Source organism: Melospiza georgiana, chromosome 1, assembly GCF_028018845.1.
Source record: "Melospiza georgiana isolate bMelGeo1 chromosome 1, bMelGeo1.pri, whole genome shotgun sequence".
In the NCBI taxonomy this organism is placed as follows: domain Eukaryota; kingdom Metazoa; phylum Chordata; class Aves; order Passeriformes; family Passerellidae; genus Melospiza; species Melospiza georgiana.
Genome location: NC_080430.1, coordinates 13,184,221 through 13,203,904, shown reverse-complemented (window position 1 = coordinate 13,203,904; position 19,684 = coordinate 13,184,221).

Sequence of the window (19,684 nt, the reverse complement as noted above, 5' to 3'; positions counted from 1 at the left end):
CTTTGCCTCAGGGTTAACCTTAAATTGCACATTTTCACAATTGCCACCAGCTAAGAATGGGCATGTGTTGATAACATTTGAATCCTCTGTTCCCTGACTGGGTCTCAGTTTCAGGTCACTGAGCCAGCAGCCTCCACAGATGAGGCTGTTACCAGTTCTCATCCACTGCTGTATCAGTTGTGTTCAGAAAACTTGGCTGAACCTTAGCATTTTCCTTCTCTAGATTTCTTTAGTTTTTAACTTTGCAATCAAATATGTGCTGGGCATGGACATACGTTTGATGGCAACACACAAGATAATTATTTTGTGCCTCAGATTCTTAGCGATGATATCTTTAAAAACTGAAAGGAAAAAAAAAGAAGAGGGGCCGTGATTAGAAGGCATTTGATTTAGATGAATTGGTTTAAAGGAAAATAATTTTTTGGGTTTTTTTTTGTTTTTATTTTGAATTCTGTATCTCCTTCTCTTGGCCTTTGCTGCAGATATATTTACTTGAACCGAGTGCGGAAAGTTAGAACAGATTACAAGGTCTTAGTGGACCAGCAGTGCAGCCTATAAAGCCTGAATTTTACTGAAATACCCAGTCAGTGAAGCTTCCAGAACATGACAGTGTTCATTTAGAGATAAAACCAGCTCAGTTCTCATTTTCAGCTGTGGACAATGTACTAAGGAACAAGAATCAAAGGTCTGTGTGCTTGTCCACATCTGTGTGATGACTTGCTACACAGGACAGAAAGCAGGGAATGAGATAAAGTCATAGAATGAATTTCCTTGAGCCTGAAAAAAGGGGGAAAACCCAAAAAATCCAAGCACTCTAATTTGTCTTAAAATGTTCCAGTCTTTGAAGAGAAAATTCACCTAGAATGGACTAGATTACATTTGTGTGGGGCATCAGGAGAGTGTTCCTTTGTTTTATCAAAGTATGACTTGGCATTCACTTTCCAGTCTGCTGGGAGCAGGGTTTTGTAGCAATTTTATTTTAGAAGCTCACACCAACTAACTGACTCTATTGTAATGAATCATTTAGCACAGGGCTATCCTTGCAGAGTGCTCCTGCTGACAGATTTCTCAGCGCAGGAGTGCACATTTCAGAGCAGCCACACCACCAGCATGGCAGACTCTGGCATCCCTTGGGTTATTCAGCAGAGGAATAGTGTGGGACAGATAAGGGTAGTTGTACATCAAGATGCTGAAATATTCAGGAAGATTTTTCCTCAGGGAGTTCCAATGTACAGTTTTTGACAGTGCAGGTGCATAGCCACTGAGTTATTTATTAGACAGCACAAACATAGAAAACTGCAGTCAAGGTTTATCTTTAATTTGGCATATTCTTTCGAAACAGTAATTCCATTGGGAAGCAATGAGTGCTCTGAATTGCTTCAGCTAAAGAAAATTCACACTTAGTGTGTAAGAAAGTTTGCAGTAATTCTGAACGCAGAAACACAGACTCAGTAATCACTGGAGAATTTAACTGGTATTAATGCAAAAAGGATGAGGTGGGAGTATCTTTTCTTATCTTACAAGCTTTGCAAAAGTCAGACCTGATGCAGAGAGCTAAAGTGAAAAGTAATGTCTGATGCCTTATGTTCTTTGTCATGTGTGGATATTTATATAGAATCTAAACAGCCTTAGGGAAATGTCACCAGTCCCACCTCTTCTGCCCCTAGTAATCTCTGGGTGTCCTTTTACAGGATGTGGTGAGAGACAGATTAATGGGCTGGACCTTCTGTGTCCCTCTTCCTGTCCCTTTTAAAATATCCATGGAGATATTTTGGGTGCCCATCATGAAAACAATGTTGCCATTTTTTCATTGCAGCTTATTTACTAAATGTGTGTCACATTCACACTCTATTTTTTAATAAAGTTACCTGTTGCATCCAAATGCTGAAAAAAGATACCAAGTGCTGCAGCCAATGCTACACTCAATTCTTACTGAGTTTGGACTTGCCAGGAAAATGAATATTTAATAAATGGGAAAAAATGAAAGGAAAGCTGGACTTGAAAATCAGGGGAAGTGGGGCAAGAACTAGACAATATAAAACTGATACCTTTCTTTATACATCATGTAAATTAGAGCTGCAGAAAAACTGAGAAATTGAATTATAAAAGCCTATAGAATACCATGAAAAAAAAAAACCAGCTCCACCAGCAAATATAGACTGGTGAGGACTTACTGCTTTCTTGCCTTTGTAGTCTTCAACTAAGAACACCACTTATTTTTTCTTCAGGCATCTGAACACACAGCACAGGCTAGGATGGGTACTCTGGTTTGAGAAGATATTTTTTCCTTTTGCTGTTGTGTTAGAAATCTCCTCCTCCATGTACTCAGGCACATGAAACATTTGCTAGGACATACCATAATAATTTGCAAATTTTTTCTCCTCTTTCACCACTTGATATATCGTGATGATTGTAACAAATATAAAGAGAAGAATGGCATTCACTTGCTCACGCCAATGTTCATGGCTGAACTCCCCTTCCTAGCTGCTTACTCTGCCTATGAAAACTTGTAGACACTTGTTTGCTTGTTTGTTTTCCTTCCTCGGCAGCTCTGCTTGGCAGACAAACCCACACTAACATGCCTAATGCACTTCACATGTATTATTTCAAAACATTGTCTCTCGTGTAATATAAATATGCCACAAATGCTTCCTTATCAAGTCCCCTTACTTAAGACTGGTTAACAAGAATGAAAATACATGTTGAACCAAATCCTGTGAGAAGTTTATTGTTTTTAATCCTGTTTTTCTCAGTGACACAATGGCATTCTGTCTCTACTGACATTTCTTTAAATAAATGTTGTTTTCCTAAAACCCATTTAAAACCCTCTAACAACATACAGTTATTACTCTTTCACTTTAATTCCTCCTTTCTTCCATCCCCTCACAACACTTTCATATTCACTGTTTATTAAAATAAAGTCCTGAAGGCTGGATGTTTTACAACTGGATCCAATGAAATCTGAACTGGTTTCTGCTAGCTCCACAGGTATCATTTTAAACTATTATTTATAATATTAATAATATAAAATGAAAAAGCAAATACAGAGAATAGAATTAATTAGTTTCTTTTTCATCTTGTGCTTTTATTCTGTGTATAAAATATATCCAAACCAATTGCAATGAGAAAACCTAAAAGAAAAAAATAGAAAACTCCAGTTTTGATGTGAGATGAGATGCAATAGTTAATTAAATATATTAAAGTCTCTTCAATTTTCTTCTTACATCCTGGTGTCATTGATGTATTTGAATCCCAAATTTTATTATTCAAACTGTAAAGAAAAGTCTTCAGGTGAAATACATTTCTTCTTTACAAATCCTCAGATGAGTTCTCAGTAGTATAGTTTTTAATTATGCCTTCTCCTAGCTCCCTGTCTCTACAGTGGATTTCATTTTTTTGTGTGGATTTTCTTTTGGTTCTTGCTTTTTTAATTTTGTGAGTGAGGGCTGACACTTTTTGTGGAAAGACTTGGTTGAAGCAACAGCTTTTTTTATTCTCAGAATGAACTAATCTTGGCATCTGATTTTGACCCATGCCGTCTCCAACCAACCTACTCCGTAAATCTTATTTGAATTGATGGAGCTATTTCAGCCTTGGGAGATATGTTTTAGTACTTTGGAATCAAATGCTTCAAAGTATCGAGCCAAACAATACTGAATTTATCCCCGAATTATCCACACTTCCAGTGACAGCAGCCAGGAGCCCGAGGAGCGTGCAGACATTTGGCAATGGTGATTTATGAGCCAGAGCTGCTTTGGGAACTGAGGGATCCTCTCTCCCCGCGGTGCCTGGTGGTTACATTTGCTTTGTGTGACATCTTATTTTCAGGTGCTGTTGTGTCAATCCTTTTATGCAAAGTAACAGAGCATCCAACAGCAGGAAACACCTTGAAGGTGCCTCTCGGATATTTTTCATGTCAAACATTCCGTGGGTGGAACTGTTGGAGGTTTCTTTGCTAAGAGCAGAGATGTTGACAAATATAGCACACATGTGCAGAAAAATTATCTGTACTTGGTACAAAGAAAGGGTGGAGATTGTTTACTTTGGATCATGCTAATTCCATTACTTTCAAAATGTCTCAAAAACCCCTAATGGGGCAGGATGGCTGTGGGTGTAAATTATATTTTAACAGGCAGGCCACATTGTCTTGGCTTTAGATCCAGATGTTCATAGCAAGACTCTCATTATCTGAGAGGTTTGAGTTGCATATTTCCCCATACACTTGGATTCACTAATTTCCTACTAGGAAACAAGGATTTCCTCACCTTTTCTTTGGTTATAGCCTTCAACACTCACAGCTATCTCTAATACAATGTCATTCTTACAGCTAATTCCACCAAAGGCCTTCTAGGATGAAATTTGCCCATTTGGTTCTCAAGAGTCTGTTCAGAATTTGGCATGCAGTCACTGAAACTTTCATTTCTGTTTCTCATTTCTACAAGACTACTCAAAACATGTACAATTTACAACTGATTTGTCCCACATTATGAATTTGTCTTGAAAGCTTTAGCTAAGTTTGATGTGGCTGACGGTCCATGAAATTCTGGAGGTTTTGTGGATATTTTATTAATGCAGACAAATGTTAATCATATGCTGGCCTACTTAAAATCCCTGTGGTGACACAATCTCAAATGTGATTGAGATTGATTATATATTGCTGCTAGAGTTGTATCATCAGGAAATTAATTGTAAAGCCCCCTCCCAACTTCATTCGTTCATTTCCACCCCAATCTGAACTAATTGTGGTAGTCTTCATAAACAAAAACTAAAAAAAAAACCATGCAATTCCTTTCACAGAGATGCTTTTTGAAAGGTTTTATCTAAATTTTCTCTCAGTAAATGTCTTATATTTTAAATTCAAGTGCAGGAATTCTGAAAAAATAACTTAAAATGAAGCTACTAGCTTTATTGATAAGAAATGGTTCTGTTTTAGTTTTATACAGTGAGTTCATTCAAATATTATTCAGAAGCAAATCTTCTTGACATGCTGTTTCTACCTCTCACCCAAGGCAGTTTCTTAATGCTAGGATATTTCAGAAAACTTATGACTAATGTCAATATATGGCATTAATTTCCATATTTGCCAGTGACCCTAACCCTTGAATGAGTTGTTTTTTCCATCTTATATTTTTCTGAATTATATAGAACTCAGAAAGATTTCAGTAACAATGGTGCTGCTTTAATTTGAAAACCCCATCTTTAATATGAAAATCTTTCAGTTGTCAGGACTGGACATACCACCAGTTATACTTGCTGACAAAAAATCCCCAGCACCTGAATTGCAGTGGATGTTCTAAATAAGGAAGAAGAAGCTGTGTATCTCATTTGATTATAAGCTTTTTTGTCCATATAAATAAGATTACTAATATTACCAAAGGCTGGCTTATTAATTTGTTTGCCTAGTTTTCTCTGAAAATGCCATTTACAACTTTTCTTCTTAGATAATAGAATATCTCTAGCATTTTCAAATCTTTGGAGTTTATTTCTAGGTTTAGAGGCAAAGTCATTAGGGTCATGAACTGGAGAATATCACTGCAGCACTAGAATCTGATTTTTTTCCTGTGTGCTGCTTCTTTTGAAAAGAGTAAGAAGAATTTTAGCATTTTTTGCTGTGAATCCTGTAGAAATGGAGTTGAAGCTGACTATTTTTATACATATATCAGTGAATAGCAGCCACAATAGCAGCTTAATAATACAGTATCAGTCTAGAGAAGATAGAGCTGTGAGGATTTTTCCCTTATCTCTGTGCCACTAAACTAATTTACTTTGAAACCTGTTGAAATGTTAACATTAATACCACATTTAACAAAACACATTAGTTGGTGTCTAAGAAGTTCTTGGCAATCACAATAGGAAGGTCAATATCTCCTGATTTCAGTGAGACTTACACCTGTAAGTTCAGGCTTGCTGGGTAGGAAACCTGCCCTGGGTTAAGGCTTGTGTGACAGGTGAATTAGTCATGGGAGTCCTGTAGACAATGGAACAATTGCTGAATCGTGGTGAAATTGTATGTTCAATCCATTAGAGGGTTTAGGTTTCATTAAGACTTTGGATAGACATCTGAACCACACAGGGTCATAAAGTTAAAGAAGCATTTAAGTTGGAAAAGAAGTCTAAGATCATTGAATCCAGCCATTAACTTAACACTGCAAAGTCCACCACTAAACCATGTCCCTAAGCATCACATCTACATATTTTTTTAACACTTCCATGCATTTATTGAGAATGGTATCTTGATGAAGCAGATCTGCTTTGAATAGCAATGCCACAGTCTGGTAAACCCAGACTAACATGTAAAGCTGCAGTAATTAACCTACTTTACCCTATCTCACCCCTGAATCCTTACATTCAGCCCCTAAGGAATAAGAATTTAATTCTCAATGAACAGAAGTTCAAGGGATAATTCCATAGACCATAAGGATTTCTTTCAACCCAAACCATTCTATGATTCTATGGCTGTGTGTGTCTATGAAATTAAGACAGTTAGTCCTGGAGCTTTACAGTAGGAAATAAGAAAACATATTGTCATAAAAATCTTACACTTTTCAGAGACAATAAAATGAGCTACCATATAAAAGTGCAAACTGAAAAACAGAATTAAAATATAGTGCTAAAAATAAATTATACTATCAAGGCACAATTCTTTGAAGCAATGCCTTTGTACTTTGAGTCTGGAGTTATTTTGGACTGATACAAAATTTTACACTGCTTTGTGTAAGGGCTAGGTATAACTGACATTTGCAATACTTTCCATCTGGTTCTTTCTACATAACCAGGAGGTCTAAGTCTATAAATATTTCCCATTATATAAACTATCCTTTCTATAAACTTAATGGCTCTGGGGTATTTATATAATCCAGTTAGTTTCCTAATATGGTCAACTTTCAGTTATCCCCAGTTACATCATGTTTCCTTATTACACCCATATGTCTCCAGCGCTGTGTCATACGATCCCTGTGATTTCTGTGGAAAAAGCTGATAGCTCTCTTCAGTTTATGTCCACTTCCAGTTTCACCTTTCCATCTCTGAACTTAACATTGAGTATTTTAAACTTTTACAGCAGTTCCTCCTAACTTTCCATTTCTGAGAAGTATTTATCTTTTTCTACCTCCGTCATTCCCCTGAAACACTATTTCCATTTGTTTTATGAGCAGATCTGGCATGCTTCCCCACGTCCTGCTCAGCGTGGGTCTGGCTGTGCACTATTGCTTTTGCCCAAAATAATTCTGGTGACAGTCCTAGTGCAGCCAGAGCCTTGGTGCTCCTCTGCAGGGCTGACAGTGTACCTGGTGCATGATTATACACCTGACATTGCACTGCTCTTTGTGCAGAAGGGAAGTTTTGTTGAATTTTAATGACTCTGAATATACATTTTTGGCCACTTTCCCACCCTGATGCAGAACACACTTTCATCTCTCATGCTGAGTTTCAGAATACAAATTTACAAAAGGAGAAATAAACCTATTTGATTTCAGGCAGTATTATTCTTCTCAGTGTGGATGCTCACAGAAATCTGGAAGTAAAATCTGAAGCATCACTCTTGACATGTTACCATCTTACTCAGAGAATTCTTTAGCAGCAAGAACAAAATTACAGGATTGCATAGCCTACAGAATTGAATTCCAAAGATTAGCTAGAAATCTACAATCTACAATCTACACAGTACACATATTCAAATCAATTTTCCTTTGAACAGCTGAATACATGCAATATTCAGGACAAACCTCACCTTTTGACAGATGTAAAAATCAGTAATGTAAAAATTAGTGAAGTAAGATATAAAAATTTATAAGAATTTCCATATGCAAACTATGGGTTGAAGACTTCTGCTAGCCTAGGGGTCTCACATATCAAGATCAAAGCTGTCAGACAGAATCATAAAAACTGCATGTTGTCTGGAAGGTAATAAAAAGGGAAAGGAGTAACCTTCTAAAATAACCCAAACGTAGCTAACAAAAACTCGTAGGTGCAGAAAGTTTACAATCAGAACACATGTAAATGTATAATTCTTTATCATCCAGAGATGAGTAAAATATGGAGCTTAGACTTGTGGCAACAATTCTGTTATAGTTGTGCACAAGATAACTTGTGATCCCAAGTGATCACATCTGAGCTGAGACAGAGGCAAAATTCATCTCCTGGAAATGCTGCAGACTGATGCAGTGGATGGCAACAGCTCTCCACTGTAATAAGAGGATGCTCCAATGAGAGGATTTAGCAGTAAATAATGTTCAGGACCTTTATAATCTGCAGCAAATATGGAAGTATGAGATTCTGTGTGTGAAGAGAGGTTTTCCAATTGTGAGATGATGATTTCCCTTTCATTCTTTGAAAGTTACAGTGATCCCTAAAGATCTTAATTACCAAGTTGCTAAGTGCCTTGAATTACACTGGATTTATTTAAATAATCTACCATAGAATTTTGTTCCTCAGGTGTGCACTCTTTTCTTTAAATACCACAAAACTAGCATGCATGTGAATTATTTTGATGGGTCAGGATTGCAAGGGTCTGGACCTCTAAACCATATCAGGAAGGCTTTTCCAGATCCTCTGCCCAAATGAAAGAGTATATTTGTATTGCCCCCTTGATTCCCTTGAAAAAGTGAAGTAAGCTGCAAAAACTTTAGAAAGGTGTCAAAATTGCACTCTTGGTGTTAAATATTATTGAACTGGAGCATCATAACATGGCCCAAAGTAAATATACATTAATAGAATATGTCTAGACTAAAAACTATGTAAAGGCAAGATGGCCAAGGAGAATACTACATTTAAATATTTAGGGTCTTTTTTTTTTTTTTTTTTTTAAGAGGAGAATTATTTATGCTTTGGGTAAAGGGATAGGGAACATGGTTGGAGAAAAGCAAAAAATTACAGAGAATATTGTTTGGTCTGTGTGTTTCAGAAATTTGGAACACAGAAGTGTCAGAAAGAAACCACTGAAATCACCAAGTTTAGCTCACCTCCCCTGACTGCATGGCAAGATATCTGTCAACAATGGAAAATTGTAGGTAGGTGGTGTGCTTGAGAAAAAACTTTTTTTTATATAACTATACAGTCAATTCAGCATATCAGCACTGTGGCTTTTTTCCTATATTTCTAGTCACTGTCAGGTGTGTCACACAAAGGAACAAAAGAATTAAAAATTGTATCCTTTTACTGGTACAGTACTCTTGTGAAATCTCATGTACTGTGGCACAGCCTCTGTGAAGTTATGAGATCATTCTTATCTATGTTAATATTTATGCTGTTGCTTTTTTTTTATTAAGAATTTACAATGTCAGCTTTTTGGAGCTTGGTGAAGATTTGTGTTAGGTGTGAAATAATATGTTGGGAAGGACAGAGAATACTTTTGTCCCAGTTGAAAAGGAAGCACTCATATTGACACATTGAGATCAAGGGAAGGACATTAAGTAGTTTTCCATTAATAATATTTATAGAGAACATTGCAATAAGGATGATGGAAAAAAGGCTTCAGATTAAAGCACCCAACTGTTTTGGGTTTTCCAGTGTCACTTTCCCATTTATGTGCAACACTCTAAAACCAGAACTCTTGGCAGATGTTTCTGAGGTTCAAAATTTAATGAATGTTCCATCATAAATAGTAGAGACATTAATGGAAAGATTTTTCAAGATATTTGTGAGACAGATTTCTCTACCTCCTCACATAGCAGAGGCATTGTTTTCATTTCTGACAGATTAACCTCAGGCCAAAATTTCAAATCTGTTGACAGTGCTTATGACTGGATCATTTATTTTAGCTAAAATGTCTCCAAGTCAAATAAAAATACCAGTCCACACTGCAAAAACCAACCTAAAATTTAAATCAACCTTAGGCTGACAAACTGCCTTACTTCATTCTTTTTGAGTGATCTACCATTATCATGTGGTGGTTTGAAGTTCCTTAGTGCTGTTATGCAGCAGAAAACCACACTCATTTTTGTTATCTTACTATTCAGGCTACTTTGGTCCCAGTTCAAAAGGACATTTCAGTCTTAATTTCAGTGCAGTCTGGATGTTGATCCTTAAAAAGGAGATGTAAGCCTTTAAATATATGAAGGCAACCACTGGTTTTAACTCTAAACTCCGAAGTTTTTCTCCTCTCACCAATGAATCCTGCCAGTGTGTGACAGCAGGGCACTGCTGGCTTTCTTTCTGTATGTGCAAGTCCTGCACATGAAAGGAAGGCAAAGAAAGGGCTGAGTGGTTCATCCTGCTGCAGCTGTTAAATGTTAACTTAAAATGGTAATGCAAAACTCCTTTTGGTGGTAACATATTTGGGAAAAGCTATACCTTAAAAAGAAATGTAAAATCAAGGTCATAGAATCATAGAATCATTTAGGTTGGAAAAGACCTCTAAGGTCATCCAACCCAATCTTTGACCAAGCAGCACCAAATCAATTCAACCACAGCACTAAGTGCCATGTCGTTTTTTGAGCGCTGCTGAGGTTGGTGACTCCACACTTTGCTGAGCAGCCCATTCAGCTACTTGACAACCCTTGGGTGAAAACATTCTTCCTGAGATTATTTCCTTCTCCTATTGTCTGCTATAATCAGGAATTAATTCAGTAATTCACCCTGTGTTCTATTTCATGCAAAACTTTGAGTCATAAATTCGTAATAGTTCCCAATATTGTTATAATATACAGTTTTATGTATTGACATAGGGAAAGAAGAAAAAATTAACTAGGCTCATTTTCTTTAAATACCGATTTCCTACCTTGGGAATTCAGACTTGGGTTTTAGCTGAAGCTGAAATATAAATAGGGAGTATGAGAATGAATATAAGGAAAAAAGAGGTCCCACTATATACTGTGAACTGTAAAAGGTAGAATCTTTTTTCTATAGTCTAGGATTAATGTATGCAATACAGTTAAAATTAGGCACACAATTTATATCTGAAATATTTTTAATGGAATTAATCTGGTTACCCATTACTGTATAGATTCATTCTATTATTCCCTTTGAAGGAGTACAAATACAACAATTATATTCTTGGTTGTTTCAGTACAGCCAGACAATTAAAAGAGTTTCTCTTAAATAAGCAGATGTAGTTCAGTTTTCAGCTTAGAAATTTCTTCACTGTCTGTAAGCTATTGTTAGTGTCACATTGCTATGTCTATGGAAATTAAAGAACCAGTATTTTACTTAATTAGTTTTATTTATTTACTTAATTAGCTTTACATAGCCAGCAACTTTCAATATTTGTATTCCCAGACAGCTTAATTTCAAAATCATTCTACTATTTTGTGAGTCAGAACTTAAAAAAAATACATGCAGTTGATGAAGGTTGTCTTGATTGAAATGCATAATTGGTACTGGAATAAAATATTAACCTTAGATAAAATATGAAGTGATAAAATACAAAGTAATTATATCAAAAAATAATTAAATCATTATATCATTGAATGTGTTTCTTGCTGAAATCTAGAAATTTGCTAGATTCTAGTCATTCCTTGGATTTCTACTCCTTTCTGCAGCTTAAATTGTTACATCTTTTATTTGCTGGCACCTGAAGGCATATTTAGCAGGCATCAGTCTGTTACCTGAAGACCTATAAGAGACCAGGGGCTTTGGGGGAAGTCCTCAGGAGGTTCTCTGTGCAGTTTTCTCTGTTTCCTTGACCAGCTCCATTGCTGACAGCGTTTCTCCAATCACCCTCGTAGGAGTCAGGAGAAATCCTAAATTCACAGATGTTGCATTGGTGTGTAAATCACATAATCAACAAGAACATCTGTCCCTTCATGGTCTCGTTGCCAGGGCAGCCTCAGCACTTTTGGGACAATGCTGAGGTTCAGAGTGGCACAGCCAGAGTGCTGTCAGGCTTTGTGCTGAGCAGATGCACAGGCAGAGCATTTTATTCTCCCCCCTAAATACAGAGGTAGTTTGAGTTCAAAGCCTTGCATGTAGGAAAAGAAGGTGTATTTTTGTTGATAATTTCCTTCACCCCTTTGCATTCCCACTTAGGGAAAAGCTGTTAGGGAAGACTAACTAATAAATTTTATTTTCAAATCCGGGTTAGCTGGGCTTCTGTGACCAATTTAACACCAAACACCTTTTAATTTCATGTGTATTATGCAATGATGCTGTCTTGTTTTTATCAAAGCTAGGGTTTTTTTTTTAATGCACTATTGATTTGGCAAAATGTGTTTGGGCTTGCTTTTATGTACTGGAGCATATGGGACACATAAAAAATGAAAGTTTACTTTATGTTAACTATTTCCCATCCCTTCCCAAATTAATTCTAAATCAAGTTTAGAATTCCCCCAAAAATTAATTAAGTCCTGAGCCAAATGAGAAATGACAAGGACAGTTTAGGGTAAACAGTGCTTTATAGGTGTAAATATTTAACTTGTATATATTTTTTACAGTATTTTACTCAAGTCTATCTCTAAGAAGCAGGGCTGAATCTTTCCAATTATTATTACTTCAGTTCAGTATTTCTATCCCAACATTTATTTGAAAGTCTACAACTCGATGTGATCTTCACTACACAACATAAACCCGTCGCTTCAGAAGAAAGACTAAATGGTTTTATTTGTGCTTCTGATTCTTTATGAATACTAATATTCACAATCACAGATTAAATTAATGACAGTTGCCTCAGTCACACTTGGTAAATGAATCATAAAAGATTCATCTTGATATGGTAAGTTGTCCTTGACAGCAAATTAAAATCTTAATACATTTCCTATTCAGAAAACACATGCAAGCACATACTCTTCATTCCTAGAAATCACAGCTGGAGTGTGGATTCATTGTGGTTTTTTGTGTATTGAAAACTGCCTATAATTATGTGTTATTTCTTAAATGCCCTATGGTACAACAGAGATTTTAAACCTTAAAGAGAAATATTTCTGCTACTACCTCAGCATTTTGGTAGGGACAACCCAATAATATACTGAAAGTGAAAGAAAAAGAAGACGAAATGCAATAATTTTAATTTTAGATTGTGTTTGATTTTTTTTTCCTCAAAGGCACTCTATTTTTGTGACTTTTTTTTGCTGTTAAAGATAAATTGACATCCTCCTCTTGAACTAAAGATTGGATTTTGTACCCTCTTGAAGACAAAGGGAATTCTTTGTTATTAGTAAATTTTAAGAGCAGTTCTCACTACCCAAACCTAGTTAGCTCATGTCTGTGCACTACTGGGGAGAAGGGAGGAATAGGAAAAGAAAATGACATCTTTCATTTGCTTTGGAAGATGAGTAAATACACAGTCACGACTGTATATGATGTCAGACAGAGTGCTTGGATTGATTTCCATAAGTTATATGTATTAAGGACTGAGTTCAACGCGGTGAATCATAAAATATAAATTTAGAAGCCATAAATGACCTCTTGCTCTTTCACAACAGAAATTTATCTAATACATATAAAAGGCCTTCCAATGAAATAAAATTATACTTAATTTTATCTGTAAATATTTTGAAATTCAGAGTTGATTTTCATAGCTGTAAAGATAGCTTCTCTATTTATCCAGTACATTGGTAGTATAGCACAAGATGAAATTCCTTGGTAAGAAGCTTGCTGTGTTTTGGCAACAGCAGGCATTTGAGCAGCTTTTTTGTTTTTTTTGCAGAACTCCTTCATCTGTCATCTATTCATTATATTTCAAGAGCTAATTCAGAGCTTTTAGGCTGCATAGCACTAATGTCCACACAGTACCACATACAGAGTCTTTAATTATGCAGTGCAAGTCTGCAGTTACAGTAGTGCTTATGAATTTCTACAGAAAATAATTACAGCATATGTGCAGGCTTTCCTTTTCCGCATGAAATAATCTGAGACTTTTTAATTCATTTTGTCAAAAACTAGCTCCCATTCTGGACTAATGATCTATAAAATTTCATTTGTAGTGTAAAATAACACTAGAGATGAGATCTTTTAAAATCTTTGTAGAAGAGTTACTGGTGTGTGTTTCTATCACACTATCTGCACTTGATAATGGAACCAGTGACAGTCCCTTTTAGTGACAGAGCAGCAGCTGAGCAAGTACAGCAGCTGAGCAGACAAGGTCATGCAAAAACCCCAATATATCACGGAACAGGCATCGCTGTTCAGACTCAGCAGCGTTGCCACACTTAAAGCAATCTGTAATGAAAAATATCAATGTTTTGTTAAAATAACAGAATGACAATTTGTTGCTCTCCTCAGCTGAGTTTGGAGAAACTGTAAGTCTTAGAAGATATAAACCATAAAGATGTATATAGATGTGAAGCTTTTGTTTCCATAAGGCCTTCCTGGTTCAGTTCAAGAAAGATGATCTCTTGCTCTTGGGCAGCTGTACCTCTATAACCTTTTTTATATTCACCACAAATCTTCTGAATACAATCCCAGACACAGAATGATCTATCTCTTCATGGCATTCTTTGGATTTAATTATAGCTTTGAGTCCTGTGTGAAGGATGGTGAAGGAAATGCCAACTCTCTGTGTGCTTCAATAAAGCTGCCTATAATCATTGAGGCAGAGAAAGATGGGAATTAAAAACAAAGTATTAACTACTATAAATAAGTGTTTTTAATACCACTATTAACTGTTAATGTCTATCAATACTGAGAATACTTTCAAGGTACCAGATTGTATCCTTTTTGACACTTTATGGTTATTCTGTTTGAATTTTGGTTTTCCATTTTTGAGCTGTCTGCCTTTATGTCAACAGAAGAAAATATAATGCATAGGTAAAGGCTAATTAATTTGGCAAATTTTAGACAGAATCTTTAAAATGAGATGAACTGTGTCCTATACTCCACTGATTATATTGACTGTATCTCTGCTGACAGTGGAGGCAAGATATTTTATAGACTTCTCTATTTAGTCTGATTAATCACATTTATATATCAAGGTGAATTGAACACTTGGTAATGTGCGCATCTTCACACAGAGATTTATGAGCACAGTAGCTGATCCCTGGGTTTTGTAGTTTTATGATTTGACTGTGGGACCCAGCTTTCTCTTCCTGAATTCACTCATCAACAGATTCCAGCTTCTGAAGCAAATAAAGCTGAAGTTTTACAGGCAGTGGCTTTGTGCAGCTTGTCAGCCCTCTGAGGGAATGTGGCACAGAAGGAATGCCCATGCCAGGATGTGGGTACCAAAGCAGTCATGTAAGGAGCTGAAATTCCAACACATGGAGAATTCCTACTGTGATGTCACTGTTGGTTTAGATCAGAGATTGAAAATTGCCAGTCCAACACAAGCTATTGATAAAGTACTGAGGAAAAAAAAAAAAATCAGTCTTGCCAAATCTTAGAGGTTGAGAGGACAAAAAATCCCAAATATTTTCAAATCTTTCAAAACTCATAAAACTCAGTTTCCAAAAAAGTAGACATAATAAAACACAATATTATTCAATGATTAATGGAACTCTTTCTAATTTTACCTGCAAAAATAATAGCATTTTAAAATCAGAGGCCATTACTGTGAATTTCATCCAAGTCTGCAAAAGGCTTCTTTCTTCTAAATCTTTCTTCTATAGCATAACTGGGCTATTACTTGTCTTGTTTTCCTCTTGAACTTTGGACAGGGCAATGCAATCATCTTCAGGCATAACTTATGCTGGATAGCCTCTGTCAGGAAAGCATAAATTCTTTCTTTATTAAAAAGAGAAAAAAAAGTTATTATCTTCAAGTGTTTTAGTTATGAATTGTTCAAGGCATGTGCACGTCAGAGTCTTGCAAAATAGGTTTCCTTCTTCAGTGTATATTGTACATTTGCACGATGATGAAAACACTTCATTTTTGACCAAGGCACACTGAGGTCACACGGAGGGGAAACGGGCTGTAACTTTAATGGGTGCATCTTTGGTTTAAGGAAGAAAACTTTCCTTTTGAATTTCATCAGTTATCATCACTTATATCTGCAAGCATTTCTAGGGTTGGAAATCTGATCTTAATGGAAAGTGCTGGCAGACTTGCTGTGTTTTGTTGCTAACGTGCTGTCTGCCTTCCCCTGGCAAGAAATCCTGGGATCAGTAACTGACAGTTCCCCATTGCCTGTGCTGACTAATATTTCCTGAGCTGTGCTCTGCAGCCTGCTCTCTATGATTAATTGACCACATAAACCCATATTTGTTAATGGGTTCATAGTATTTTCCTTAGTCAGTTGGCTAAACAAATATTTCATATCTTTGAAGGCAAGGATACACTTTATTGCTTCCACATATGGCTCTAAAAGGATGTGATACAGAGGAACACAATGTGCCTAAGCCAACAGGAACCTTTTAAAAAGAAACATGTACAAAGGCTCTAAAAAAATTGTTTTTCTTCCCACTCAGTTTCTTGCATTATTCACTCCAGAAAAGCAGGCCAGCAATTTAAACAGTGAAAGGGAATCTGGGAGGAGTATAGATAGCAGAAGAAAATTCAATAATATAAAATATTAAGATTATATAGACTAAGCCTTGATGTTCTGAATTTTGATCATAATCAAAGAGAATTGTTTGAGATATGCTTAAGCTATTAAGGAGATGACAAAGTACTTCACAGTTTGGGCAATGAGTCATGAAAACCCCATGTTTGCAAACATTCTGCTGCTCTTCTGGAAAAATGAAAAGCTAAACTCTACACCATGGACATGTTAACACAAAGTTCATTTGGCCAAAATGCCTTCATTTGACTTACTCGATCACAAAGGACCCTCTGTGCTCAGATTTTTCTTTTATGAGTAATAATTTAGCATCTTCAAGTGTTTCTCCAGCTATTTGTTCCCCACATATACCCTCCATCCCCAGCAGCATTCTGTGCTTCCCTGAGAGACAGAGACCTCCAGCATTTGGGGAATCTCTGAGTGTGAGAGAAAGATTACAAAGGAAAAAGATTTCCTTAATTTTCTTTTTTCTTCAAATTTTTAAATTAAGATGTCTTCTGTAATAGTTTCCTCCTAGGGAAAATAAAAAGTTTCTCAATTGTCTTTGACTTAAAACCAGAAGCAGGAGCAGAAGGCTTTGACTTTGGTCTTTGTTGCAGATCTGGCTGAGTACTGATGACAGCAAAGGGAAGGCACCCAGGAAAAAATACTGGGTAGAATACTTGAATTACATCATGCCTACACACTGTCAGACAATTTTATTGTCATGAATGCAGGCCACTGAGGAGAATTCACAAACAGGGAGCCAGCTAAATAGTTTGTTTGTGTCATTGTCAAATGGGATGTCCGTGGAGTTGAAATCTGGGCACTATACTGGAGCAATTACCACAGAAAAGTCCTGTTTTTATTTTATTTTCTTCAGGATGGGAGGGTAGATTTTCTCCATGCGTGATTTTCAGAGCTGTTAGCTGAGTCACTGGGGTTTGGTGCAGTGCCGAAGATCCTGGCTTTGATTAGTTCTTCCTCAGTTCTGAAGCCCAGTACTTGAGCTATTCTGATATATTTTAGCTCCTATCTGTTAAGTGTATGCTGTACTATCCAATATTACAATTTTAAAAATTTAGTGTAAAAAAGTAATTGTAGTACTTTGCTTCTGATCAATCAAGATGCCAAAATAGTTTTCTTTGTAATTCTGACTCATTACAGTCTGATTTAGAAGGAAAAATTTGCTGCAATTTATGACAGCCAAGATTTAAGCAAATAGTTCCTTTACCAGCATCACATGCTTAATATCAATGTTGAACGTTTTTTCACTTTTTCTCTGAATTCCTGTGCTAAATCCAGATCAACGTTCTATGGGGAATTACATGCAAAAGATCTTCTGATCTGATCCTGTTTTTATGGCAGAGAGAGTAGAGAAACTGGAATAAGCAAACAGGAGACCACTAGGCTCTAATATTTTCTGGGTACAACTACAGTACTTAGATACTCTTATATTTAGAAAAGGCTTGTGACCAAGCCTACGTGCTTGGTGCTCTCCCAAGATTAGATGAAACAGGCAGGTTTCATCATGAGCTGAGGAAATAGTGTCAAGTGTCAAAACTCTGATGGGAAAAAATAGATAAGTTAAAATTTGTGTAGCAAAGTTCAAAAAAATTATTTTATATTTTAAATTAAATTATTATATGAAATTAACAATAAGTTCAGAACTGAAAAGGAAAATCTTCCTCTTAAAAATTATTTTGGAATAGAGTGTTACATTGTATAAAATTTCTCTATTCCTCAGACACAAATGAACAGTAATATTGACTCACATTAGGAAATTATTTAAAGAAAAATTTCAATAAATATTCTAACAGAACACTATTCTATGAAAACTTTCAAAACCTAAAGCAGATATGCTGAGCAGCTCATAAAATATTCAGAATATTTTTTTTCTTATCCTGAGAGGAGCATCCAAAGTAAATTTTAATCCTCATGGAGATTGCATCAGTTCAGTCATAAAATAGCTCATAAGCACTATACCAATATTCCTTTGACTCTTAAATCAGAGAGTATCCTACCCCAAAAGTGCTAAAAATGTTCACAAATGCCCATGATGTATATTTCACTCTCTTGGTCGTTACTGTCAGAACCACCGGCAAAACCTCCACAAAAAGATGGACACAAAATATATTTTTAGAAACATCTTCAGGCAAATTTGTAAATGTCAGTTCTTAAAATCTGAGAGGAAGAAGAACCAAATGGAAAACATTTTGTTATTTCCTCATAAAAATGCGTGTTAGCAGCAGAAGGTAACAGGATCGTGAACCTTAAAATGACAGTATCAAGCCATGCCTAAAGTAACAAATTTCTTTATCTGACACAATCAGAAAATGAACTGGATGAAGAGAATAGGATACATGTGCAAAAACACAAGTTTCACCAACTCTAAATGCAGCTAATGACCTTTGGGGAGTTCGTTGATAATAAATCTGGAATGGATGAATGTCCATGGAAAAGCAAGGGAGAAAGTAGTTGGAGACACCAGCTGTGGATTCAATTTTGTACCTGTCTTTCAAAAATGCTGGTTCTATGGTCCAGTGGCAGCTTACTTCTTGAATGAAGCTCACATAACTGTCCCTTGCAAAGCTATTCCTGCAATTTGGTTGTTAGCAGAGAACTCATAGGCACTGTTCACTCATATGGAATCCAGGAATGCTCAGAGTTTACAGAAATGATTAGACAGTAGTTAAAAAAGAATGGGCAAAGACATCAGTGACACCGTCGCAAGAACTGTTTGCACCTTTTACATTAATTGAAAAGAATTGTCCCGCTGATCAAAGTTCAAACAATAAACATCAAGAAATATGCTTTGCTGTGACTTGGAGAACACTTTTAGAAACAAACAAGAGTTGGAAGAAAAATGTTTTGCTACACAAAACAGTTATTTAAAGCTCTATGCAGTCTTTTACAGGATAAAAGTTTACTGGGATGGTTATATACAAATTGCTGTACTGCCTTAAAAAAATTTTTACATAACTTTTTAAGTTATTAGAGAAGGAAATAAACTATTAGGAAGAAACAAGTTACAAATATATTTCCTACCATGGTTTTCTTAAAGATATATATATACATACACAAAAAGTGCTTACTGGAGATGCTACTGCATTTCAATTGTAGGCAAAATGTTCCCTGTATGTAATACCCAGCTTTAATAAGTTTTGTGAGGTTTATGTATTATTTTATCAGTTCTTGAAGATGAGCACTGGAAAAAGAGGGGAATATATTGAAATATTATTTTTCATTCTTATCAAGCTATACTCTTTGAAATTGTTTGTCCTCCAGTCCAGTGGACTCGGGAAACAAGTCTGGAAGAGACATAGTAAATTCCAAATA